Below are 27,136 nucleotides of genomic sequence, written 5' to 3'. Positions count from 1 at the left end.
GGAAAAACAGATGGATTTTTTTGGCCACATAAAAAATAAAATTTTCTCCAAGTTAAAAAACTAATGTTGTGACATAAGTGGAAGACAAATGACGAATATCATTAGACTATAAAGATCTCTTCTAAAATATTAAGAAAAACACTAACTCTGAAAATATTGGATGAGAGGTGAATAGTTAAATTCACAAAAAGAGATTCAGAGAGCCAAGAAACCCAAAAAGTTTAACCTTAATAGCAATTTAAGAGATACAGATTAAAATATCAGTGAAATATCAATTTTTAACCTATAAAATCAGCAAAAACTCTTTAAAAATGATAAAGTCCAGGGTTGGCCAGTCTATAGTAAAGCAGAAATTCTCATATTACTTTGGGAAATAAATAATATTTCTGCAGGAAAATTTGGCAATGTGTAAATTTCACTTTTAAGAATTTTGTATAGGGAAAAGTCAGAGATGTGGGCAGAAATTTTGATTAAAGATGTTCATGGCAGTATTATGTGTAACAGGGAAAATGGAAGCAACCTAAATTAAGGTATATTGATATGGCTGAATACCCAGTCATCTTCTTAAAAATATCACATTTTGGAGACTGTTTCATGCTGTGGGAAAATTATCCAATGCATTAAGTTTGAAAACCAAGATATGAAGCCATTTATGGCTCAGTCATAATAATAGATTTATATGCATAGTCAAAAACACTGGAAAGACATAACAGTAGTCATCTCTAGTGATTAGGATTATAGGCAATATTTGTTTGTTAAAGTTTTCTGAGCTTTCCAACTTTTCCACAATAAACACGTTATTTTTATAAGAATAAAGTTCAAAATGATACTTTGGAGATGATATATATAGGAATTTGGTTTCTTCATGAATTAGATTAAGGCCAGATAAAAGAGAGGAAAAATCTGAGATGGAGAAAGACGCAGTGGACAAAGAGAAGGTGCAGTGAAGAATAGAATGTAGACTTTCTCCTGTTGTACCAAATGAGAATGACTCAATCTCAGAAAAAATAGGAGAAGCTCACTGAGGGGAAGAGTCGGGTCTTGAAAATAAAGGAGAGGCAAATGGAGATGCTAGATCCCTGAAGCCAATAAACTGAACCATTGTTGAATTAAGTAGTGTGGAGAGACAGAGTGAGCCCTGGATTTGGAGTCGAGCAGATTTGGGTTCCAAGAACAGCTTTGCTGTTCTTGCTGTGTAGCCTTTGCCTCTCTGATCCCTAGCAGCCTTGTCTGTAAAGTAGGAATGCTATAGGGTGGTTGGGAGACTGGATGAGGATAACGCATCCTGGGTTCATGTCAATGGACAAAGTAGGTGGTGAATAAATGCCAAACAATTATGAGGAACTGTTGGTGCCTCTGCCCAAGCCAGCATAGGAGGTGGGAACGTAAAGCTCACAAACACTTCTCTGCCTCCCAAGCTACCGTGATAACTCAGAGTGCTCCAGATAATATGAAAAGGAAGCAGACTGACACTGGGAAAGGTGGATTCCCAGTGAAAAGGCCCAGCCCTGCTCTACACTCTGGCCATGCACTTCCAACTCTGTCCCCACTGATGTGAATACAGGCTCCCTGACAGGAGGCACCCCTGACCCCAGCTGCAGGTGTTAGTGCAGGGAGCACAAGACCAGAATGAGACTACCCTCTACTCCTGGCTTACATCCTGCTCTCTCTCTCACCCTAGTCTGAGCCAGCCAGGGCAGGAAGATCCTCTGTTAATAATAATAATCAAAGAGACCAGAATTCCTAACATGCATATAAGGCCTCTCTCATTTGGGCCCAGCCAGCTTTCAGGTCGTTGCACCCTAAATGTCCTGTAGGAGCTGGACACACATCACACTGGATCGCTAATCTACTGTGTGACTTTGGGCAAGTCACCCCATCTTCTTAGCCCTCATGATCTCAACTGCAAAATAAGGGTGGTGGATAATCTGTAAAGGCTCCTCTGAGACCAACATTCAACACTTCTCGATTAATGCCCATATTTGAAGCCAACTGGGGCCAGCAGGTTAAGACTGCAGAGATAGAGACAAGGGTGCCAGAGTCCCTATAATCCCACACTGTCTAGGTGCCTAGGCTAGGTGTGGTTAATTGTTCTTCAAGGAGGATAATCAAGATTGAAATGGGAGGGAGATGGTGGATAGAACTGAGGGGACACTGTCCTCTAGCGTAACAGGTCCCTAATAACGGGACTGGAAATGGGTGTTGGACTAGGTGGGCACTGTGGAGTGTGGGTTGGAGTCTTACAATTTCAGAGTTACAAAATTTCAGCGTTTTAAAATTCTTAAACCTTTTAGTCAAAGGCAGATTTCTTCAGAAGCTCAGAACTCACTCTATACCCACCCACTTCACCCAAACACACATGACTCCAGTGGCTCCTTTCACTAGTTAAAACCTCCTTGAAACTCAATTGGAAAGCTACTAACATAGCCTCTCATTTTACAAAGGCCCAACGAGGGGAAGCAACTGGCCTAAGGTCATCCAGCAGAAGAGCGCTTGAAGTAGGATGAGCACCCAAGTGTCTTGACCACAATCCAGGGCCCTTTGCACTGCCAAGTGCTGCTCTCAGAGAGGAGCTAGGATATAGGATATAAGGACAGAAGGAACCTGATGCTGGAAACCACATTCTCTCCCAAGCTCTTGAGATATGGGGTCCTCACACAAAAGCCATGGTGATAAGAAGCTCCAGTTCTTACCTCCAGCTTGTGCCTCCAGGCTGAGGGCAGAAAAAGTAGAGATGTGGCTGGTAGCCCCTTGCACCCCAGGACTCCTGCCCTTTGATGAATTTGTGTCTTGGTCCAGAGTGGAGGCTGGGAACTGGTTTCTAATCTCCCCCTCTTTTTTTTTTAGCTGGTTTGCTGTGTATCTTAGGGTCAGTTCTTGGGGTTTCTGAGCCTCGGATTCCAACTTTGTCCCAGCCAGGTTTGATGATGACCTGAGAAGATAGATGATGCCAATGAGAAGACAGAAATGGATCATGTGACTGCAGGATCCAGGTAAGAGGTGAGTCTCTGGTCCCCAAGTTGGCTGGGGGGTGCCAGTCTTGGCCCTTTGCCAAGATATAATGGAAGTCAGAGAAAATGTTTGCATTTTCACTTTAGAACCCTATATTTATCTCCACCTCTCATGTCTCCTCTCCAGCACAACAAGCTAGATTAAAGACTCAACACAACTGGTTTTGAAAGTTCGTTTTTGCCATTTACTGGCTATCACCCTGAGCTGGTAATTGGTCCTTATCTGTTAAAAAAAAGGAGGTTGAATGCAATAATAGATGATTCTGTCATGTTCTGAAGATACAAGATTTTTCTCTTCTTCCCCTTTCTCTAACCCGTTGCCCCAACACACACACACACACACACACACACACACACACACACACACACACCATCCACCCAGTACCAGCTAGACTTACAAGAGCAAATAATAACCCAGAGAAACAGGAAAAATTAGAAAGTGACAAAAGCAGAGAGAACGATGGCAAAAGATGGAGAGGCCCTGAAAGAAAAAAGAGATGCACAAACAGGAGAGACAATGAGGCAGAGGCAAAGAGAACCAGAATTTGAGGGACACAAACAAAGAAACAAAAAAATAGATACTGAAAAGACGAACAGTAGCAACAGAAAGAGACAGACTTCAGAAGGAGGAAGAAAGTGGACACATGTTACTGTCCTCTTTGTGTAAGAGGAAGAGAGAAAAAGATTAAAGGAGAAAGAGAGGCAGAGACATTGAGACCCAATGGGAGAGAGTCAGAGAGACAAAAAAAAAAAAAGGCAAGTTAAAAAAGGAGAATGAAGCAGGGAGAAAAAGCAGAAGACAGGAAAGAATGCCTGAGTTGCTGAGAAGGTACACCGTGAAGACGGTGAGAGACAGTGGGTGGCTGAGAAGGAGGCTGTGGGACCAGGAAAGAACAAGGCAGAGGCCAGACAGGAAGAGAGAGACAGAGGTAATCAGACAGGGGGCTGTGGAGAGAGGCGGGAGCAAGTCAAGTCTCCTGGAGAGACAGAAGAGCTGGAAGAGGAGGCCAAGAGCAAGAAGATGGGGCAACCGCAGATGTGGGAGAGCTGGACAGAGTGGTGAGGACTGAGAGAGCAGGGATGTGGAAGAGATCTCCCAACAGGGGCATGGGCAGGGAGCCAGGTTCAAGTGGGAGATCCAGAGAAATGGCTGCAAGGGGAGTCCTTGTGAATCAGAGATGCAGCAAAAGGCTGAGTAGAGGAGAGATGCACAGACGAATAGAGGTGGATTGTACTGCAGGCAAATCCAGAGGCAGAGAGAGACAGAGAGCAAGAAAGGCAAAAAATCGGAGACACAGAAAGAGAAAGAGAGGTAGTATGATAATGTGGGAGACAAAAACAGAGCTGACAAACAGAAACAGACAGGGAGAGTGAGAGAGACAATGGAGGGAGACGGATGGAGAGAGCTAGAAAGCAAGAAAGAGAACACGACAGAGAGACAGAGACAGATAATAACAAACATACAAAGAAAGGGATAGCTCGATACAGAGAGAGAAAGAATGAGAGGCAGATACAGACCATCACTGCACATTCACATAGACATAGGGAAAGAGAGAGAGGCAGAGAGAGCCAGGTAGCTGTGAGCCAAGAGCTGCAGAACCCTGCTGGACTCCTACCCCAGCAGTCTCCCGCGAGGCCAGGGATGGGGGACAGCCTCGCTTGATCCCCCAGAATGACTGGGTTTACTGCTGTCCTGAGCTTATAACCCTGCAGGTAAAGGTGCTGTGGGAAGAGCCCCCTGAGGTTCAGGGGGCCACTGCTGAGTGGCACATGGCCCTTGGGACCCTGCCAGGACAGTCTCGGCAGCCCACCTTCCGGCATGGGGAGGTAGCACTAGATTCCCACTCCCTAAGGACACTCAGGCCATGGCCTCTCCTGGACTCCCACGTCCCAGTGGGTGGAGTGAATGATGGGGAGGCTGTGCGTGCTGAGGCTCCGACACAGCCCTGAGGGCACATCTTTTCTCAGCTGCTCCTCCTTCCCCTGGAATAAAAAATGAGGCACTTTGGGAGGTCTAGAATGATGAAGGACAAAAAAATTGTCCTTTCTACCTGTGCCTGATAGTGTCCCCAGAGCTGTCTCATCCTCTAGGCACTGTAGACAAAGCATCTAAGGTCGTGGAGTTTTCATAGTTCTATAGACATATTAGAAACCTGGAAGAAAAGCATACTGGTTCAGAAATAGGGATACTGCAAAATAAAAATTAGTAAGAGTTTAAATGATTATTAAATATGTCAGTTGGTCAGCCACAATTCATTAAACTCTTGCACAGTTATATTCTAAGTGACATATTAATGTGGCATGTGGGTATGTTTTGCTAAGCATCTTATAAAGGATGGAGCCTCCAAAAATTAAGAGTACCCTTACAGGTCTGAAACTGCCTCTCAGGTCCCAGACATTTGTGCATATATTCTGACATTTCAGATGCTTGGTGAGAACATTTCTCTTTTTTACATGGAGGACAGAGAAAGGAGAGAAGAAACCAAAGCTGTAATACTGAGAACTCAAGAAGATAAACGAAAGAACTTGCCCTGCAGTTGCTTTAAGACAGTGAGGCAACAGAGATGACCTTGGAGCCCCTTATCCTGATGTTTCTGGCAAAAGGGGTGAGAGAAGCACAGACCTGCCTGGAGGACAAAAGAAACTTCAGGCTCTATCCTTTCTGGGAAGTCCACTTGCTCACAGATGCCCAGGGTCCCCTGAAAGACTGAAGTTAAAAACATACCTTGGTCCAACCTGTCCCTCCTGGAGCCAGGCTGGGGCTTGGGCAGGAAGGCTGGAGCCATGTTCAGGGCAGAGGGGGCTGCTGATGAAAGCTGGGCTTAAAGGTCTTGGCTCTGGGACTGGAGGTCTCCATAGGCTGGGCTACCGGGCCATACACTAGTTGTCCTCTGGGCACAGTGGGGGTGGTAGGAAGCCAGACGTGGGAGCTCTTGAGCCTCACTGTTCCCCATAGGCACAGGATGAAGTTCCTTCCCTCTACACATTGCTTTTCACTCCCGTGGCCACCCTGAGGGCTGGGCACTTCCTCCTCTGTGACAAGAGGAGTTCTCTCCTGATTCCGTCTCCTAATTGCTGGCCAAGCATGGAGTCGCTGCAGCACTGACCCAGTCACAGAGGTTTCTTCCTCATTGTTGAGGGAAGCTCAGGATTTGGTGGTGTCTGATTTGGGTTCCACTGAGACCCTCAGGGCTGGAGGCCCTAGTCTTGCCCCACAGGGAAGCTCTGACCCCAGGGGCCTCCTCAACCTTCTGCAACGCAGTTTCTTTCCCAGGGTTTCCTTGACCCAGCCTGGAATGCTCTCTCCCTGGCTCCCCAGCCCCAGGCACGCAGGAGTTCTAGGTCTAGGTCTCTTCTCAAGTAACAGGGCCTGGATTCAACAACCAGCTCTGTAAGCCATAAGCCTTCACATGGCTGCTAGAGTCCTTCCTTCTAATACGCAGCTCTGACTTTGTTTCTCCCTCCTCAAGAACCTTCAGTGCTTCCCATCTGTGGAACTGAATCTTCAATTCCTTTGTAAGGCAACCAAACTCCCTCCTGAGCTGTCTCCTGCCTACCTCTTCAGTCTTCATACCTGGCCTATGGGCAGCCTGAATGACCCTTGGATGCCCAGACAAGCCACATCTCTGTGCCTTTGCTCGAACTGCTTCCTAAACCTAAGACACCCAGCCACAGCCAGTGCTTGGAAAACACCTGCACATGCCGCCTCAGAACCCAGCCCAAATGTTCCCTCCTCTGCAAAGTCTTTTCTTGCAAACTTTGGTACTCCTTCTGCTCTAGTCACCTGGTCTCATGCCCCACACAGCTCCTCCAAGGTGCACTCATGCCTACCTGCCAGGTTTTACTTCATGCGAATCCCCCAAGATTGCTCATCATAGTCCTCCATGTTTGGCCCATGGCTTCACTGACTGATTGATTCTACAAACACTGATACATGCTGATGCTGTTTCCAACATAACTGGTCCCTGGAGGCAAAAAGACGAAGAAAACTTAGTCCTGAGCCTTTCCATGATAAGCTTGTGGACTGGTAGCACATACAGACAGATCAAGTGCCATAAGTGCTGTGGGGGTAGGTGAAGAGAATATATAAAGTTATGTGGTAACATAGAGGAGGGTCCCACTGATGTCTTTCTCTGGGGGCTGTGGGAAAGGGCTACAGAAAAGGTAATATTTGAGTTGGGTCTTAAAGGATGAATAGGAGTTTATCAGAGAAGAAAGCAGAGAAATGCAATCCAGAAACAGGGAACAGAGTGTGCCAAGATACAGAAGAAGGAAAGAACACACCCATGAATTCCCTCCTTCAGACCATGTGAGGGAAGTGGTAGTGTCATTTACTTCTGTTTCTGTTTCTAGCTCAGAGCTTGACTCAGAGGAGGCATCAGTAAATATGAGAGAATAAATGAGCAAATGGTGCTTTTGGAGGATCAAAGAAGTCTAATGTGAGCAGAGCTTAAGAGAAGTTTGCGTGGGCAAGGCACCCTGGAAATGATAGGATTAAAAGGAGACAGGTTTGAGATTTTAGATTTTTCTAGGTCAGTGATCCCAGCTGGATCTCCAGTTCCTGAAGTCTCCCTGGAACTGTGCAGTGGCCTTCCTGTGGGCTGCTGGTTCCCGGCTCTGGTTCATAGCCCATTCCCACGCGTCCATCCTCAGCCACGCAACTTGCTCCCCAAGGGCTGCAAAATCCCATAGAGGTTGTAAGTATAATTTCCTAGCCAAAAACCAGATGATAATTTGACAAAGGATTATTTTTCTAATCAGCACACGGAAAAATAACTGTCTCAGCTCTTTTTTGGAAGAAAGTAGAGTGTAAACAAATAAATAGGAATTATCTTACAAAATTATACAAATTAAATTTATCTAATGAGTACTTATTAAAATACCTGTTTTAAGAAGAATAAAGTTATCCAAGTCAGGACTGTTCTGGGAACCTAGGAGAAATAGTTCAGATTGGGAGATATGACAAGATGGAACCAACAGTAATTGAATAGCCACATATCCACAATGTACACTTTACATCTTTCTCACTGAACACCCACAACCCTGAATAGGAGTTGCTATCCTATTTTACATATGAGGAAACTGAGAACTGAGGAACAAATCCTGCTGCCATTCTGGCAAATATCAAACTTTGGAAGAGGAGAAGTATGGGGTCCAAGGATGATTGTTAGTGAAGCATTGCAGGATAGGAATGAATACAGACTTTGACGTTTGATAAGTGTGAGTCTTGTTTTGCCACTTATGGTGTGGGGCAAGTCAGTTCAGCTCTCTATTCTTCATTTATAATATGAAGGCCATTTGACCTACCATACAGAGTTGTTGTGAGAATGGGAAAATGAAGGTAGGAATCAGTGAGGTCTGCTTCCTTTGGGAAATCTCATCAAGTATAATAATAATATCGCCCACCATGCAAATGTACTGATGATTACCAATTCTGCGTTTCCTGTTGGATCTCCATTCTGAGCTTCGTTCATATACTTCATGTGGTAGAGAGCCTTCTAAGATGGCTCCTGATAATCCCTTACTCCTGGTTGTCCCATTTTTGGGTAGTTCCCACCCCTTGAGTGTGGGTAGGGTCTGGTATCTCACTTCTGATGAAGAGAATAGGACCATTGCAGTGAGTTTTTCTGATATTAAGTTATAAGGGACTGTGACTTCCACTTTGCTTGAATTCCTCTCACTCTCTGCACTTACTTGCTCTAACAAAGCAAATTGCCATGTTGTGAGCTGTCCTTTGGAGAGGGCCACATGGCAGCATCTGGCCAACTGACAACAAGGAATTCAGACTCTCAGTCCAACAACCCATGAGGAACTGAATTCTCCCAACAGTTGAGTGAGCTTGGAAGTAGATTCATCCTTCCCCAGTTGAATCTTGCAATGTCTGCAGCCTCATATGACATTTTGAGAGACTTTGAGAGACTCTGAGACAGAGGACTCGGCTAACTCATGCCAAAAATGTGAGATAATAAATCATGTTGTTTTAAGTAACTAAACTTTAATTTGTTAGGCAGTGAGAGATAACTAATCCACTCCTCAGTTTTTCTCAGCATATTCACTTGTATGTCTTTCGTTTGTTTGTTTATTCAGTCTTCTAATTCTCACTGAAAACCCCAGCTATGGGTAAATCACTATAGTAGGTTCTAGGAGAATCCTATGCTGAACAAGGCAGACACTAGTCTCTGCTATTATGAAACTTGCCATCCAGAGAGAAGACAAATCTTGTACATTTAATTTAAAAGCAAGGGTGGCACAATGGTGGCTCAGTGGCAGAATTCTTACCTGCCATGTTGGAGACCCAGATTTGATTCCCAGAGCCTGTCCATGCAAAAAAAAAACAAACAAACAAACAAAAAAAACCACACAAATGAGTGTACAGTCTGTGATTCCATTTATATGAATTTCAAAAATGAGCAAAATGAATCTGGATAAAAGTTGGAAGTCAGAATGCTGGTTAACTTTGGAGGGATGATGACTGGGTAGAGGTAAGAAGACATAGGGAGGTACGGGTTTTGTTCTATATTTTGATCTGGGTGGAGATTATGTGGGTGTACTCACTCTATAAAAATTGTCAAGCTGTGCACAAGAGATTTGTTCATGTCTTGTGTGTGTGTGTGTATACACATATATATGTATTCCAAACAAATCTCCCTTTATCATTACGGATTTGCCCATCCTGTTCTTTTTGCCCACCTTTTCAATTTGTTCTTTTTCCATTCAGAAACCAAGTACGCATGCACACACACACACACACACACAGTTGTCTTTCCCACATGGTAACTTTCCCCATTGCAGTTTTGTTATATTGCAGGCCGGCATAAGAAATGAAATGGGAATATTTGAGGGGGGGGAGCTACAGATGACACACAAAAGCCAGCAGATGACACACAAAGCTAGAAATGCAGAGCTATCTTTAAAAGTTTAGTAACTTATAAATGCATAAAATTTATGTTCTTTTATGTATATTACCTGCACAGTATGTATTTAACTTTTTAATAACATAAATGAGCAGCTATACTTTTTTTTCTTAAAATTAAATCTGGAGAGGGAGGGGCCAAAATGGCAGCTTTGCAATGTGTGCATTTCAGTTCGTCCTACAAAATAACTACTAAATAACCAGAAACAGTACAGAACAGCTCCCGGAGCCACGTCAGTGACCAGAAACACAGCATACCCCAGTCCGGACCAGCTGGACAGGCTGCAAGCCCCCCCAAAACCGTGAGTTTCCCAAGCCGTGGTGGCCAGTGCCGGCACCACTCCCCCACAGGCAGCTTCCCAGAGGGAAAGGAAAGAGACTCTAAACCTGATCAACGTAGAGGTCGCTCACTGGGCTCATGGAAAAAGAGGAAAGCGGAGGAAATGGAGGCATTAGTGGCTGTGTCTCTACAGAGACTTGGCAGCCTCTGGATTCACCAATGGGACTTCTCAGGCTGCAACTGCCCCAGGCATAGGCAGAAAAGGGCTGCTTTCAGGGCTGTCTCCCACCTGTGCCTTCCCCAGGAGAGGGGTGAAGCCCAACTCAGGTGGAATCCCTCCCTCAAGGAATTCAGACCCCAGGGCTTGGCAATTTGAAGCCATTAAAACCAGCCTACAACCTCTCCTCTGTCTGCACCATGCCCCCAGCAGGGAGAGTTATCCAAAGTTAAAAGTGCCACAACATCTTTTGCTGGTGCAACCTGCAGGCAGACGCACCACATACTGGGAAGGATAAGAAAAACAGAGCCCAGAGACTTCACAGGAAAGTCTTTTAACCTGCTGGGTCTCACCCTCAGGGAAAACTGAAGCAGGTGACTCCTTGCCCCTGATAGGAGGCCAGTTTAGTCTGGGAAAACCTTGCTGGAGTCTATAATGCCTACGTAGACCCTCCTAAGGGTGGGGAGGGAAAAGGTGCCATACAAGCAGGGCAAGAACAAGACAACAAGAACTGAAAATTTATCCTCTGTTAAACAAAACCTAAGCTAGAAGTCCAGAAAAAGCTGAACTGAAGGTCAAAGAACAGATAGACAACAAATTCTTCTAGCAAGAAAACCCTAGGTAAGAAGTGAAAACAATCTCCAGAATAAACTAATTAAGGTAACTAAATGTCTAGAGGCCAGCAAAAAATAACAAATCACACCAGGAAAATTGAAGATATGGCCCAGTCAAAGGAACAAACCAATAGTTCAAATGAGATAGAAGAGCTGAAACAACTAATTCAGAATATACAAACAGACATGGAAAACCTCATCAAAAACCAAATCAATGAATTGAGGGAGGATATGAAGAAGGCAAGGAACAAACAAAAAGAAGAAATGGAAATTCTGAAAAAACAAATCACAGAACTTATGGGAATGAAAGGTACAGTAGAAGAGATGAAAAAAACAATGGAAACCTACAATGGTAGATTTCAAGAGACAGAGGTTAGGATTAGTGAACTGGAGGATGGAACATCTGAAATCTGACAAGATACAGAAACTATAGGGAAAAAATGGAAAAATATGAGCAGGGACTCAGGGAATTGAATGATAATATGAAGCAAACAAATATACATGCTGTGGGGGTGCCAGAAGGAGAAGAGAAGGGAAAAGGAGGAGAAAAACTAATGGAAGAAATTATCACTGAGAATTTACCAACTCTTATGAAAGACCTAAAATTACAGATCCAAGAAGTGCAGTGTACACCAAAGAGAATAGATCCAAATAGACATTCTCCAAGACACTTACTAGTCAGAATGTCAGAGGTCAAAGAGAAAGAGAGGATCTTGAAAGCAGCAAGAAAAAAGCAATTCATCACATACAAGGGAAACCCAATAAGACTATGTGTAGATTTCTCAGCAGAAACCATGGAGGCAAGAAGACAGTGGGATGATATATTTAAATTACTCAAAGAGAAAAACTGTCAACCAAGAATTCTATACCCAGCAAAATTGTCCTTCAAAAATGAGGGAGAAATTAAAACGTTTTCAGACAAAAAAAAAACACTCATGACCAAGAGACCAGCTCTGCAAGAAATACTAAAGGGAGCACTAGAGACAGATACGAAAAGACAGAAGAGAGAGGTGAGGAGAAGAGTGTAGAAAGAAGGAAAATTAGATATGATATACAAAATACAAAAGGCAAAATGGTAGAGGAAAATACTACCCAAACAGTAATAACACTAAATGTTAATGGACTGAATTCCCCAATCAAAAGACATAGACTGGCAGAACGGCTTAAAAAACAGGATCCTTCTATATGCTGTCTACAGGAAACACAGCTTAGACCCAAAGATAAGCGTAGGTTGAACGTGAAAGGTTGGGTAAAGATATTTCATGCAAATAACAACCAGAAAAGAGCAGGAGTAGCTATAATAATATCCAACAAATTAAACTTCAAATGTAAAACAGTTAAAAGAAACAAAGAAGGATACTGTGTACTAATAAAAGGAACAATTCAACAAGAAGACATAACAATCATAAATATTTATGCACCAAACCACAATGCCCCAAAATACATGAGGCAAACACTGCAAACACTGAAAAGGGAAATAGACACATCTACCATAATAGTTAGAGACTTCAATTCCCCACTCTCATCAACAGACAGAATGTCTAGACAGAGGATCAATAAAGAAGCAGAGAATTTGAATATTACAGTAAATGAGCTAGACTTAACAGACATTTATAGGACATTACACCCCACAACAGCAGGATACACAGTTGTCTCACGTGCTCATGGATCATTCTCAAAGATAGACCATATGCTGGGTCACAAAGCAAGTCTCAACAAATTTCAAAAGGTTGAAATCATACAAAACACTTTCTCAGATCATAAAGGAATGAAGTTAGAAATCAATAATAGGCAGAGTGCCAGAAAATTCACAAATATATGGAGGCTCAACAGCACACTCTTAAACAACCAGTGGGTCAAGGAAGAAATTACAAGAGAAATCAGTAAATATCTCGAGGTGAATGGAAATGAAAGCACAACATATTGAAACTTATGGGGAGCAGCAAGGCAGTGCTAAGAGGGAAATTTATTGCCCTAAATGCCTATGTCAAAAAAGAAGAAAGGGCAAAAATTCGGGAATTAACTGTCCACTTGGAAGAACTGGAGAAAGAACAGCAAACTAACCCTAAAGCAAGCAAAAGGAAAGAAATAACAAAGATTAGAGCAGAAATAAATGAAATTGAGAACATGAAAACAATAGAGAAAATCAATAAAACCAGAAGCTGGTTCTATGAGAAAATCAATAAGATTGATGCGCCGTTAGCAAAATTGACAAAAAGAAGAAGAGAGAGGATGCAAATAAATAAGATCAGAAATGGAAGAGGAGACACTGACCCCACAGAAATAAAGGAGGTAATAACAGGATGCTATGAACAACTTTATGCAAATAAATACAACAACATAGATGAAATGGACAACTTCCTAGAAAGGCATGAACAACCAACTTTGACTCAAGAAGAAATAGACGACCTCAACAAACTAATCACAAGTAAAGAAATTGAATCAGTCATTCAAAAGCTTCCCAAAAAGAAAAGTCCAGGACCAGACGGCTACACATGTGAATTCTACCAAACATTCCAGAAAGAATTAGTACCAATCCTGCTCAAACTCTTCAAAAAAATTGAAGTGGAGGGAAAGCTACCTAATTCATTCTATGAAGCCAACATCACCCTCATACCCAAACCAGGAAAAGATATTACAAAAAAAGAGAACTACAGACCAATCTCTCTAATGAATATAGATGCAAAAATCCTCAACAAAATTCTAGCAAATCGAATACAGCAACACGTTAAAAGAATTATACATCATGACCAAGTAGGATTCATCCCAGGTATGCAAGGATGGTTCAACATAAGAAAATCAATTAATGTAATGCACCATATTAACAAATCAAAGCAGAAAAATCACATGATCATCTCAATTGATGTAGAGAAGGCATTTGACAAAATTCAACATCCTTTCCTGTTGAAAACACTTTAAAGGATAGGAATACAAGGGAATTTCCTTAAAATGATAAAGGGAATATATGAAAAATCCACAGCTAATATCGTCCTCAATGGGGAAAAACAGAAAACTCTCCCCCTAAGATCAGGAGCAACACAAGGATGTCCACTATCACCACTGTTATTCAACATTGTGTTGGAAGTTCTAGCCAGAGCAAGTAGACAAGAAAAAGAAATGCAAGGCATCAAAATTGGAAAAGAAGAAGTAAAACTATCACTGTTTGCAGATGATATGATACTATATGTCGAAAACCCTGAAAAAGCCACAGCAAAACTACTAGAGCTAATAAACGAGTACAGCAAAGTGGCAGGTTACAAGATCAACATTCAAAAATCTGTAGTGTTTCTATACACTAGTAATGAACAATCTGAGGGGGAAATCAAGAAACAAATTCCATTTACAATTGCAACTAAAAGAATAAAATACTTAGGAATAAATTTCACTAAAGAGACAAAAGACCTATACAAAGAAAACTACAAGAAACTGTTAAAAGAAACCACAGAAGACCTAAATAGATGGAAGGGCATACCGTGTTCATGGATTGGAAGACTAAATATAGTTAAGATGTCAATTCTACCTAAATTGATTAACAGATTCAACGTAATACCAATCAAAATCCCAACAATTTACTTTTCAGAAATAGAAAAACCAATAAGCAAATTTATCTGGAAGATCAGGGTGTCTGGAATTGCTAAAATTGTCTTGAGGGAAAAAAGCAAAGCTGGAGGTCTCACGCTGCCTGACTTTGAGGCATATTATGAAGCCACAGTGGTCAAAACAGCATGGTACTGGCATAAAGATAGACATATTGACCAATGGAATCAAATAGAGTGTTCAGATATAGACCCTCTCATCTATGGACATTTGATCTTTGATAAGGCAGTCAAGCCAACTCACCTGGGACAGAACAGTCTCTTCAATAAATGGTGCCTAGAGAACTGGATATCCATATGCAAAAGAATGAAAGAGGACCCGTATCTCACACCCTATACAAAAGTTAACTCAAAATGGATCCAAGATCTAAATATTAGGTCTAAGACCATAAAACAGTTAGAGGAAAATGTAGGGAGATATCTTATGAAACTTATAATTGGAGGCGGTTTTATGGACCTTAAACCTAAAGCAAGAGCACTGAAGAAGGAAATAAATAAATGGGAGCTCCTCAAAATTAAACACTTTTGTGCATCAAAGAACTTCATCAAGAAAGTAGAAAGACAGCCTACACAATGGGAGACAATATTTGGAAATGACATATCAGATAAAGGTCTAGTATCCAGAATTTATAAAGAGATTGTTCAACTCAACAACAAAAAGACAGCCAATCCAATTACAAAATGGGAAAAAGACTTGAACAGACGCTTCTCAGAAGAGGAAATACAAATGGCCAAAAGGCACATGAAGAGATGCTCAATGTCCCTGGCCATTAGAGAAATGCAAATCAAAACCACAATGAGATATCATCTCACACCCACCAGAATGGCCATTATCAACAAAATGGAAAGAAAGAAAAAAAGTCAAATGTGATGATAAATGTTTAAGCCTCCTATAATCTAGCGTTCTATATTCTGGAGCAGTTAGAAGGAAAAATCTGAGAAGATCATATGTAACGCATGAGAAACCCTGGAATCTGTCCTGTAACTACTTGTTGAAGAGTGCTTTGAAAATGCACTTTGCTTTGTATATATGTTATATTATACAAAAAAAAGTTAAAAAGTAAATGGTATTGTAATTTCGAAAATACAAGTAATTACATTTATCAGACTATCAGACTATATTACAAAACTATATATGCTGTTTACAAGAAGCATATTTGGAAATGTAAAGAAAGCTGATATAAAAAGGAATAAATTATATTCTATAATTTCTATAATTATATGCTATATAATTTCTAACTAAATAAAAGCTGATCTAGCCATATTAATACCCGACAAAATGATTTTAAGGCAAAGAAGTATTATTAGAGATATTTACTGTCACTTCATAATTAAAGGATAAATTCACCAATAAATGCAATTATAGAGTGTATATAAATATGTAAACATATATATTTATAGTATATATTTATTATAACATATATATAAATATAATTCATATCTACTTCCATGATATAATGTACATATCTGCATCTTTACTTGGGTTCCAAATGAATATATATATATATATGTTATTATATATATATACAGTTATCCCTTCCACATCTTGGGGGTTAGAGATACAGTGCCTTGCAATCTGGAAAATTTGTGCAAAATTTTGTTTTCAGAAAACTATCTGCTTCTTGACGGGTAAATGCTGCATCTCCCATTACTTTTACATTGCATAGACTAAAACTTTTTTTTTTTTGACATTTCAAACCAGGCTTTGCTGGCCTCAAAGTCCATAGGAGTAGACCCTTCACCTTCGTTTTCCTTTAGGTAATCAAATAAAGGCTTAGCTTTTTCTCATACGATGAGAGAGTCTACTAGAATGCCTTTTTAATGACAATCCTGAACTCAGAGGAATGTTGCATTTCAACACGATGGAGGTGCAGATCATGTGGTTTATGGAAATGTTTTGCAGTTGTTGGTGCAGCTGCAACTAGGGTTTTGCGGGTTTCCTTCTTTTTCTTTGATGTGCCTTAAGGTGGACTCACTAACACTGCAACAGTGGTCAACCGCAGCTACTGTTTTGCTTGAACGAAGCATATCTAGCAATTCTAATTTTTCTTCAAGTTCCTCCCTTTCCTCTTTCTTGGGAGTGCTTTCAGGACCACTAGAAACATTACGCTTGGGACCAATGATTTTAACAGAATTTATGGCATTTAAACGATACAAGATAAGAGAAACTTGAGATGCAAAGATCACTCGCGACCAGCGCGAGATGTCAAGTGAGAAATTGCCATAAACAAGCTTAGCATCTCCAAACCAGTGCATACAACTGCAGTGCTTTTACTACAGATTTAATTTTTTCAAAATTTATTTATTAATTAAAAAATAAGAAACAAAATAAAACATACATAATCAGTAATTCACAATATCATCACCTAGTTGCATATTCATCATTTCTTAGAACATTTGCATTAATTCAGAAAAAGAAACAAAAAGACAATAGAAAAAGAAATAAAACGAACACAGGAAAGAAAAAAAAAAGATTATACCTATCATACCCCTTACCCCTTGCCTTCATTGATCACTAGCATTTCAAACTAAATTTATTTTAACATTTCTTCCCCCTATTATTTATTTTTATTCCATAAGTTCTACTCCTCTGTTGACAAGGTAGATAAAAGGAGCATCAGACACAAGGTTTTCACAATCACACAGTCACATTGTTACAGCTGTATCATTATTCAATCATCCTCAAGAAACATGGCTACTGGAACACAGCTCTACATTTTCAGGCAGTTCACTCTAGCCTCTGCACTACATCTTGAATAACAAGATGTTATCTACTTGATGCATAAGAATAACCTACAGGATAACCTCTCGACTCTATTTGGAATCTCTCAGCCATTGACACTTAGTCTCATTTCCCTCTTCCCTCTTTTGATCCAGAAGGTTATCTCAATCCCTTGATGCTGAGTCTCAGCTCATTCAAAGATCTCTGTCCCACATTGCCAGGAAGGTCCACACCCCTGGTAGTCATGTCCCATGCAGAGAGGGGGAGGGTGGTGAGACTGCTCATAGTGTTGGCTGGAGAGAGGGGCCACATCTGAACAACAAAAGAGGCTCTCTTGGGGGTGACTGTTAGGCCTAATTTTAAGTAGGCTTGACCCATCCTTTGTGGGGTTAAGTTTCATATGAACAAACCCCAAGACTGGGGGCTCTACCTACAGCTTTGGTTGTCCACACTGCTTGTGAGAATATCAAGAATTCAACTTGGGGAAGTTGAATTTCTCCCTGTTCTCACCATTCCGCAAAGGGGGCTTTGCAGATACATTTCCACTCACTGATCGAATCACTCTGGGATTCATCGGGGCATCACTCTGGACAAACCAACAAAATCTCATGTCCTACCTGAGATTCCAAGTACTTATGACGTTCAATCAAACTATCTACATAAGTTATATTAGGAAACGCACTAGTCAAAATATAAATTTTGTAACAAATAAACAATTTTTGCATTAGTCACACATAAGGTGACATTTTACAATATTAATTACCATCTATTTTCAGCACCCTGCAATAATGACATTTCTTTGTTCTTCCTCATGCAAAAACATTTTTAAAATTTGTACATTGTACATTTCACTATTATTGTACACTCTAGGCATTCCTAGATTATACCATCTCAATCTTTAACATCTATCTTTCTTTCTGATTTCATTTATGTCCCCAGCCCTCCTCCCTCTATCATTCTCACATGCAGCTTCATTCAGTGTTTTAACATAATTATATTACAGTTAGGTAGTATTGTGCTGTCCATTTCTGAGTTTTTGTATCCAGTCCTGTTGCACAGTCTGTATCCCTTCAGCTCCAATTACCCAATATCTTACCCTATTTCTATCTCCTGATGGTCTCTGTTATGAACAAAATATTCCAAGTTTATTCACTAATGTCAGTTCACATCAGTGAAACCATACAGTATTTGTCCTTTAGTTTTTGGCTAGTCTCACTCAGCATAATATTCTCAAGGTCCATCCATGTTATTACATGCTTCATAAGTTTATCCTGTCTTAAAGCTGCATAATATTCCATCGTATGTATATACCACAGTTTGTTTAGCCATTCTTCTGTTGATGGACATTTTGGCTGTTTCCATCTCTTTGCAATTGTAAATAATGCTGCTATAAACATTGGTGTGCAAATGTCCGTTTGTGTCTTTGCCCTTAAGTCCTTTGAGTAGATACCCAGCAATGGTATTGCTGGGTCATATGGCAATTCTATATTCAGCTTTTTGAGGAACCGCCAAACTGCCTTCCACAGTGGTTGCAACATTTGACATTCCCACCAACAGTGGATAAGTGTGCCTCTTTCTCCGCATCCTCTCCAGCACTTGTCATTTTCTGTTTTGTTGATAATGGCCATTCTGGTGGGTGTGAGATGATATCTCATTGTGGTTTTGATTTGCATTTCTCTAATGGCCAGGGACATTGAGCATCTCTTCATGTGCCTTTTGGCCATTTGTATTTCCTCTTCTGAGAAGCGTCTGTTCAAGTCTTTTTCCCATTTTGTAATTGGGTTGGTTGTCCTTTTGTTGTTGAGGTGAACATTCTCTTTATAAATTCTGGATACTAGACCTTTATCTGATATGTCATTTCCAAATATTGTCTCCCATTGTGTAGGCTGTCTTTCTACTTTCTTGATGAAGTTCTTTGATGCACAAAAGTGTTTAATTTTGAGGAGCTCCCATTTATTTATTTCCTTCTTCAGTGCTCTTGCTTTAGGTTTAAGGTCCATAAAACCGCCTCCAATTATAAGTTTCATAAGATATCTCCCTACATTTTCCTCTAACTGTTTTATGGTCTTAGACCTAATATTTAGATCTTGGATCCATTTTGAGTTAACTTTTGTATAGGGTGTGAGATACGGGTCCTCTTTCATTCTTTTGCATATGGATATCCAGTTCTCTAGGCACCATTTATTGAAGAGACTGTTCTGTCCCAGGTGAGTTGGCTTGACTGCCTTATCAAAGATCAAATGTCCATAGATGAGAGGGTCTATATCTGAACACTCTATTTGATTCCATTGGTCAATATGTCTATCTTTATGCCAGTACCATGCTGTTTTGACCACTGTGGCTTCATAATATGCCTCAAAGTCAGGCAGCGTGAGACCTCCAGCTTTGCTTTTTTCCCTCAAGACAATTTTAGCAATTCCAGACACCCTGATCTTCCAGATAAATTTGCTTATTGGTTTTTCTATTTCTGAAAAGTAAATTGTTGGGATTTTGATTGGTATTACGTTGAATCTGTTAATCAATTTAGGTAGAATTGACATCTTAACTATATTTAGTCTTCCAATCCATGAACACGGTATGCCCTTCCATCTATTTAGGTCTTCTGTGGTTTCTTTTAACAGTTTCTTGTAGTTTTCTTTGTATAGGTCTTTTGTCTCTTTAGTGAAATTTATTCCTAAGTATTTTATTCTTTTAGTTGCAATTGTAAATGGAATTTGTTTCTTGATTTCCCCCTCAGATTGTTCATTACTAGTGTATAGAAACACTACAGATTTTTGAATGTTGATCTTGTAACCTGCCACTTTGCTGTACTCGTTTATTAGCTCTAGTAGTTTTGCTGTGGCTTTTTCAGGGTTTTCGACATATAGTATCATATCATCTGCAAACAGTGATAGTTTTACTTCTTCTTTTCCAATTTTGATGCCTTGCATTTCTTTTTCTTGTCTACTTGCTCTGGCTAGAACTTCCAACACAATGTTGAATAACAGTGGTGATAGTGGACATCCTTGTGTTGCTCCTGATCTTAGGGGGAGAGTTTTCTGTTTTTCCCCATTGAGGACGATATTAGCTGTGGATTTTTCATATATTCCCTTTATCATTTTAAGGAAATTCCCTTGTATTCCTATCCTTTAAAGTGTTTTCAACAGGAAAGGATGTTGAATTTTGTCAAATGCCTTCTCTACATCAATTGAGATGATCATGTGATTTTTCTGCTTTGATTTGTTAATATGGTGCATTACATTAATTGATTTTCTTATGTTGAACCATCCTTGCATACCTGGGATGAATCCTACTTGGTCATGATGTATAATTCTTTTAACGTGTTGCTGTATTCGATTTGCTAGAATTTTGTTGAGGATTTTTGCATCTATATTCATTAGAGAGATTGGTCTGTAGTTCTCTTTTTTTGTAATATCTCTTCCTGGTTTGGGTATGAGGGTGATGTTGGCTTCATAGAATGAATTAGGTAGCTTTCCCTCCACTTCAATTTTTTTGAAGAGTTTGAGCAGGATTGGTACTAATTCTTTCTGGAATGTTTGGTAGAATTCACATGTGTAGCCGTCTGGTCCTGGACTTTTCTTTTTGGGAAGCTTTTGAATGACTGATTCAATTTCTTTACTTGTGATTAGTTTGTTGAGGTCGTCTATTTCTTCTTGAGTCAAAGTTGGTTGTTCATGCCTTTCTAGGAAGTTGTCCATTTCATCTATGTTGTTGTATTTATTTGCATAAAGTTGTTCATAGCATCCTGTTATTACCTCCTTTATTTCTGTGGGGTCAGTGTCTCCTCTTCCATTTCTGATCTTATTTATTTGCATCCTCTCTCTTCTTCTTTTTGTCAATTTTGCTAACGGCGCATCAATCTTATTGATTTTCTCATAGAACCAGCTTCTGGTTTTATTGATTTTCTCTATTGTTTTCATGTTCTCAATTTCATTTATTTCTGCTCTAATCTTTGTTATTTCTTTCCTTTTGCTTGCTTTAGGGTTAGTTTGCTGTTCTTTCTCCAGTTCTTCCAAGTGGACAGTTAATTCCCGAATTTTTGCCCTTTCTTCTTTTTTGACATAGGCATTTAGGGCAATAAATTTCCCTCTTAGCACTGCCTTGCTGCTCCCCATAAGTTTCAATATGTTGTGCTTTCATTTCCATTCACCTCGAGATATTTACTGATTTCTCTTGTAATTTCTTCCTTGACCCACTGGTTGTTTAAGAGTGTGCTGTTGAGCCTCCATATATTTGTGAATTTTCTGGCACTCTGCCTATTATTGATTTCTAACTTCATTCCTTTATGATCTGAGAAAGTGTTTTGTATGATTTCAACCTTTTGAAATTTGTTGAGACTTGCTTTGTGACCCAGCATATGGTCTATCTTTGAGAATGATCCATGAGCACGTGAGACAACTGTGTATCCTGCTGTTGTGGGGTGTAATGTCCTATAAATGTCTGTTAAGTCTAGCTCATTTACTGTAATATTCAAATTCTCTGCTTCTTTATTGATCCTCTGTCTAGACATTCTGTCTGTTGATGAGAGTGGGGAATTGAAGTCTCTAACTATTATGGTAGATGTGTCTATTTCCCTTTTCAGTGTTTGCAGTGTTTGCCTCATGTATTTTGGGGCATTGTGGTTTGGTGCATAAATATTTATGATTGTTATGTCTTCTTGTTGAATTGTTCCTTTTATTAGTACACAGTATCCTTCTTTGTTTCTTTTAACTGTTTTACATTTGAAGTTTAATTTGTTGGATATTATTATAGCTACTCCTGCTCTTTTCTGGTTGTTATTTGCATGAAATATCTTTACCCAACCTTTCACGTTCAACCTACGCTTATCTTTGGGTCTAAGCTGTGTTTCCTGTAGACAGCATATAGAAGGATCCTGTTTTTTAAGCCGTTCTGCCAGTCTATGTCTTTTGATTGGGGAATTCAGTCCATTAACATTTAGTGTTATTACTGTTTGGGTAGTACTTTCCTCTACCATTTTGCCTTTTGTATTTTGTATATCATATCTAATTTTCCTTCTTTCTACACTCTTCTCCTCACCTCTCTCTTCTGTCTTTTCGTATCTGTCTCTAGTGCTCCCTTTAGTATTTCTTGCAGAGCTGGTCTCTTGGTCATGAGTGTTTTTTTTTTGTCTGAAAACGTTTTAATTTCTCCCTCATTTTTGAAGGACAATTTTGCTGGGTATAGAATTCTTGGTTGACAGTTTTTCTCTTTGAGTAATTTAAATATATCATCCCACTGTCTTCTTGCCTCCATGGTTTCTGCTGAGAAATCTACACATAGTCTTATTGGGTTTCCCTTGTATGTGATGAATTGCTTTTTTCTTGCTGCTTTCAAGATCCTCTCTTTCTCTTTGACCTCTGACATTCTGACTAGTAAGTGTCTTGGAGAATGTCTATTTGGATCTATTCTCTTTGGTGTACACTGCACTTCTTGGATCTGTAATTTTAGGTCTTTCATAAGAGTTGGTAAATTCTCAGTGATAATTTCTTCCATTAGTTTTTCTCCTCCTTTTCCCTTCTCTTCTCCTTCTGGCACCCCCACAGCATGTATATTTGTTTGCTTCATATTATCATTCAATTCCCTGAGTCCCTGCTCATATTTTTCCATTTTTTCCCTATAGTTTCTGTATCTTGTCAGATTTCAGATGTTCCATCCTCCAGTTCACTAATCCTAACCTCTGTCTCTTGAAATCTACCATTGTAGGTTTCCATTGTTTTTTTCATCTCTTCTACTGTACCTTTCATTCCCATAAGTTCTGTGATTTGTTTTTTCAGAATTTCCATTTCTTCTTTTTGTTTGTTCCTTGCCTTCTTCATATCCTCCCTCAATTCATTGATTTGGTTTTTGATGAGGTTTTCCATGTCTGTTTGTATATTCTGAATTAGTTGTTTCAGCTCTTCTATCTCATTTGAACTATTGGTTTGTTCCTTTGACTGGGCCATATCTTCAATTTTCCTGGTGTGATTTGTTATTTTTTGCTGGCCTCTAGACATTTAGTTACCTTAATTAGTTTATTCTGGAGATTGTTTTCACTTCTTACCTAGGGTTTTCTTGCTAGAAGAATTTGTTGTCTATCTGTTCTTTGACCTTCAGTTCAGCTTTTTCTGGACTTCTAGCTTAGGTTTTGTTTAACAGAGGATAATTTTTCAGTTCTTGTTGTCTTGTTCTTGCCCTGCTTGTATGGCACCTTTTCCCTCCCCACCCTTAGGAGGGTCTACGTAGGCATTATAGACTCCAGCAAGGTTTTCCCAGACTAAACTGGCCTCCTATCAGGGGCAAGGAGTCACCTGCTTCAGTTTTCCCTGAGGGTGAGACCCAGCAGGTTAAAAGACTTTCCTGTGAAGTCTCTGGGCTCTGTTTTTCTTATCCTTCCCAGTATGTGGTGCGTCTGCCTGCAGGTTGCACCAGCAAAAGATGTTGTGGCACTTTTAACTTTGGATAACTCTCCCTGCTGGGGGCATGGTGCAGACAGAGGAGAGGTTGTAGGCTGGTTTTAATGGCTTCAAATTGCCAAGCCCTGGGGTCTGAATTCCTTGAGGGAGGGATTCCACCTGAGTTGGGCTTCACCCCTCTCCTGGGGAAGGCACAGGTGGGAGACAGCCCTGAAAGCAGCCCATTTCTGCCTATGCCTGGTGCAGTTGCAGCCCGAGAAGTCCCACCACTGATTCCAGAGGCAGCCAAGCCTCTGTAGAAAGAGCCACAAGACCTCTGTTTCCTCCCCTTTCCTCTTTTTCTGTTAGCCCAATGAGCGTCCTCCAACTTGACCAGGTTTGCTTGAGCTGGGGGCCTATTTTAGTAGTCAGAATTTGTTAGTTAATTCCACAATAGGCATTTAATTGTGCCCAGTCCCTGCTGCTGGTAAATTCCTTTACTTTCCCCTCTGGGATGCAGCCTGTTGGCGAGGGGAACCAGCTGCCACGGCTTGGGAAATTCACCGTTCTGGGGAGGCTCGCAGCTGGTCCTGCTGGTCCAGACTGGGTTACGCTCTATGTCCGGTCACTGACATGGCTCTGGGAGCAGTTCTGTACTGTTTCTGGTTATTTAATAACCAGAGGATGAACTAAAATGTGCACATTGCTAAGCTGCCATCTTCGCCACACCCTTCCTACTATTCTTTATAAAAGCCCCAAGGCTTAATATATCAAAGTCTAAAATCATCAATATTATTGATATTAATGATCATATTATCTTCCAAGGTAATATAAAGGTCTTAGAATATTCACTCCCTTATCTCACTCCTGATATTATATATTTTTTTATTTTATTGTATATCATGTAAATCCATAAGATATTATCTGTTTTCTTTACCAGGAAATGTTTACTTAGGTTTGCCCAGAAAATGTATGGCTTTCTTTGTTCTGTACTCCTTCTTACATCTTAGATCTTCTATCTGTAATCTCTTTCCTTTTGAATGAAATACTTATGGCAGGATTTCCTTTGCTGAGGGCTTGCTGGTGAAAATTTTCATAATGTTTGTTACTCTGTAAATGTTTTTATTTCAATTTCATTCTTTAAAGATATTTTTGCTGAATACAAAATTCTGAGATGCTAGTTGTTTTCTTTGACCACATTTCTATTGTTGCTTTTGAGAGGAAATGTGACACTTGTCAGCTCTTTAAAAATAATCTATTTTCCCACTCTCCTGGCTGCATTTAATATTGTCTCTTTAACTATAATGTTCTGAATTTTCACCATGGTACATCCATCTGTGGATTTCTATTTTATTTATCTGGTCTGGAATTTGTTAGGCATTTTGAAACTGTGAATAGTTGACTTTATTAGATCTGGAAAATTCCCAGCCATTATCTTTTTTTCAGGTGTAACCTCCCCTTCATTCCCTCTCCTCTCTGAAAATATTAATAGATGTGTGATGGACAATCTCTTGGTATCCACTATGACTCTTAACTCTGGTACTTTCCATCTCTATCTTTCTCTGTGCTACTTTCCTGATAATTTTTCTTTCCTTCCCTTCTGTTCTTTCCTTCCTTTCTCTCTTTCTTTCCTTCTTTTTTCCTTTTTCCTTCCTTCCCTCCCTCCCTCCCTCTCTCTCTTTCTTTCTTTCTCTCTACAGACTTCTAGTTCACTAAATCTCTCTTCAACTGTATTTAATATGTTCCTGCTAAATGTAACCATTGATTTTTTAATTCCAGTTATTTTATTTCCAAAAGTCCTACTTGCTCTTTCTCAAGTATTGTCACATTTCCTAGATTTCTGTTCTCTGCAAAATATTTTCAAGCTCCTGCTTTATTTCTTTAAATATGTAGTATGTTTGTTTTATAAATTGTGCCTAATAACTCTTATATCTGAAATTCTTGTGGGTATGTTTTTGCTCTTGTTTCTAGTTGTTCTTGCTCTTGGTGGTTTCTTTGTTCTTTCTGTTTTTTGTTGTGAGATGTGCCAGTTTGAAAGTGTTGTGCACCCCCAGAGCAGTCATATTCTTAAGTTGTCATTCACATTGTTAGGTGAGTTCTTTTTTATTAAGTTGTCTCCATGTAGATTTGACCCACCCAATTGTGAATGGTACCTCTCGATTAGGTAGTTCCATGGAGATGTATTTCTGCCTATTCAATGTGAGGTTGCTTACTGGAGTCCTTTAAGAGGGAACTATTTTAGGAAAAGCTTCATAGCTAGCACAAGGCCCAGACAATTGTATATGAAGAAAGAAAATGCCCCTGGGAAAACTATTTGAAATGAGAAGCCAAAGACCCCAGCAGAGCCAGCCACATGAATTCCCAGCCAGAGGTGTTGCTGATCCATCAGCCTTCCTTGAATTAAAGTATCTTTCCCTGGATGCCTTAGTTTTACTCCTGGGACCTATTGCTTTCAGCCTCTGTTCCTGTGGGAGTTCTTCAATTTGCTTCTCCAGGACTGGCTTTCATCCTTTGACTTTCCTTGGCTCTCTCCAGGTTCTTGTTTGCTTAACATCTCCTGGGAACGTCTGCTGGACTCCAAGCATCTCCAAACACATGTGTCTCTGTTCTCCAAGTGTTAGCATCTGTGTCAGCTTCATAATGAAGTTTTTGTTGGCTCTGTCATTTCTAAGGTTTCTCTAAAATATTTCTTTTTTAAAAGGACTCCAGTAAACTAATCAAGACCCACCTGGAATGGGTGGAGTCACAACTCCATTTAATCAAAAGGTCACACCCACAATTGGGTGTGCCACATCTCCATGGTTATAATCTAATCAATGTTTTCCAATCTACAGCATTGAATCAGAATGAAAAGAAAGGCTTCTCCTACAAGCTTAGATCAGGATTAAAACATGGCTTTTTCTGGGCTACATAATAGCTTCACATATGGGCACATATGGATAAGGGGAAGATTTTGGAAGAATTGAGAGGAGCTTTATAGAGAAGGTCTAGAATGCCTTGAAAGACTGTTAGTAGAAATGTGGACTCTACAGATACTTCTCATAAGGCCTTAGACAGAAGTGATGCATATGATATTGCATACTGGAAAGAATGTGATCCTTGTGCTAAAGTGGCAGAGTTTAGTCAAATTGTGTCCCAATTTTGCTTAGAAGTTAGTTTTGCTTAGTACTTAGTAGAATAGATTTTGAAACTAAATGTGAAAAATGCAACCTGGCTTCTCCTTGCAGCTTATAGTGAAATATTACAGGAAAGAGATAAGCTGAGAACTGAACTCTTGGGTGCAAAGGAACTGGAAACTGATGGTCTGGAAAATTCTGAGTTTCCATAAAGGGAGACCACAGAGAACAGTGCCCCATATAAGGATTTTACCAAACATGGAACCAGTCAGCCATTTCAGAAAAAAACAGCCTTG

The 27,136-nt window shown here is 40.1% G+C and overlaps 1 long non-coding RNA gene across 2 annotated transcripts in view; it reads right to left on the bottom strand.

Moving 5' to 3' along the window:
• The window catches only part of LOC143674380 (uncharacterized), a 172,007-nt gene that overhangs the window by 12,790 nt on the left and 132,081 nt on the right, over nucleotides 1–27,136 (bottom strand). The window contains exons 3-4 of one of the 2 annotated variants that reach the window (XR_013171022.1): nucleotides 9,291–9,326; nucleotides 7,895–7,942 (exon numbers count right to left, since the gene is read on the bottom strand). This is a non-coding gene — a long non-coding RNA (uncharacterized LOC143674380). Of the gene's footprint in view, nucleotides 1–2,693; nucleotides 2,933–7,894; nucleotides 7,943–9,290; nucleotides 9,327–27,136 lie in introns of those variants that run through there. The other variant, XR_013171021.1, reaches the window with a different exon arrangement.

This window comes from Tamandua tetradactyla, chromosome 2 (genome assembly GCF_023851605.1).
Source record: "Tamandua tetradactyla isolate mTamTet1 chromosome 2, mTamTet1.pri, whole genome shotgun sequence".
NCBI lineage: Eukaryota > Metazoa > Chordata > Mammalia > Pilosa > Myrmecophagidae > Tamandua > Tamandua tetradactyla.
This window is presented reverse-complemented; position numbering and strand designations above follow the sequence as displayed.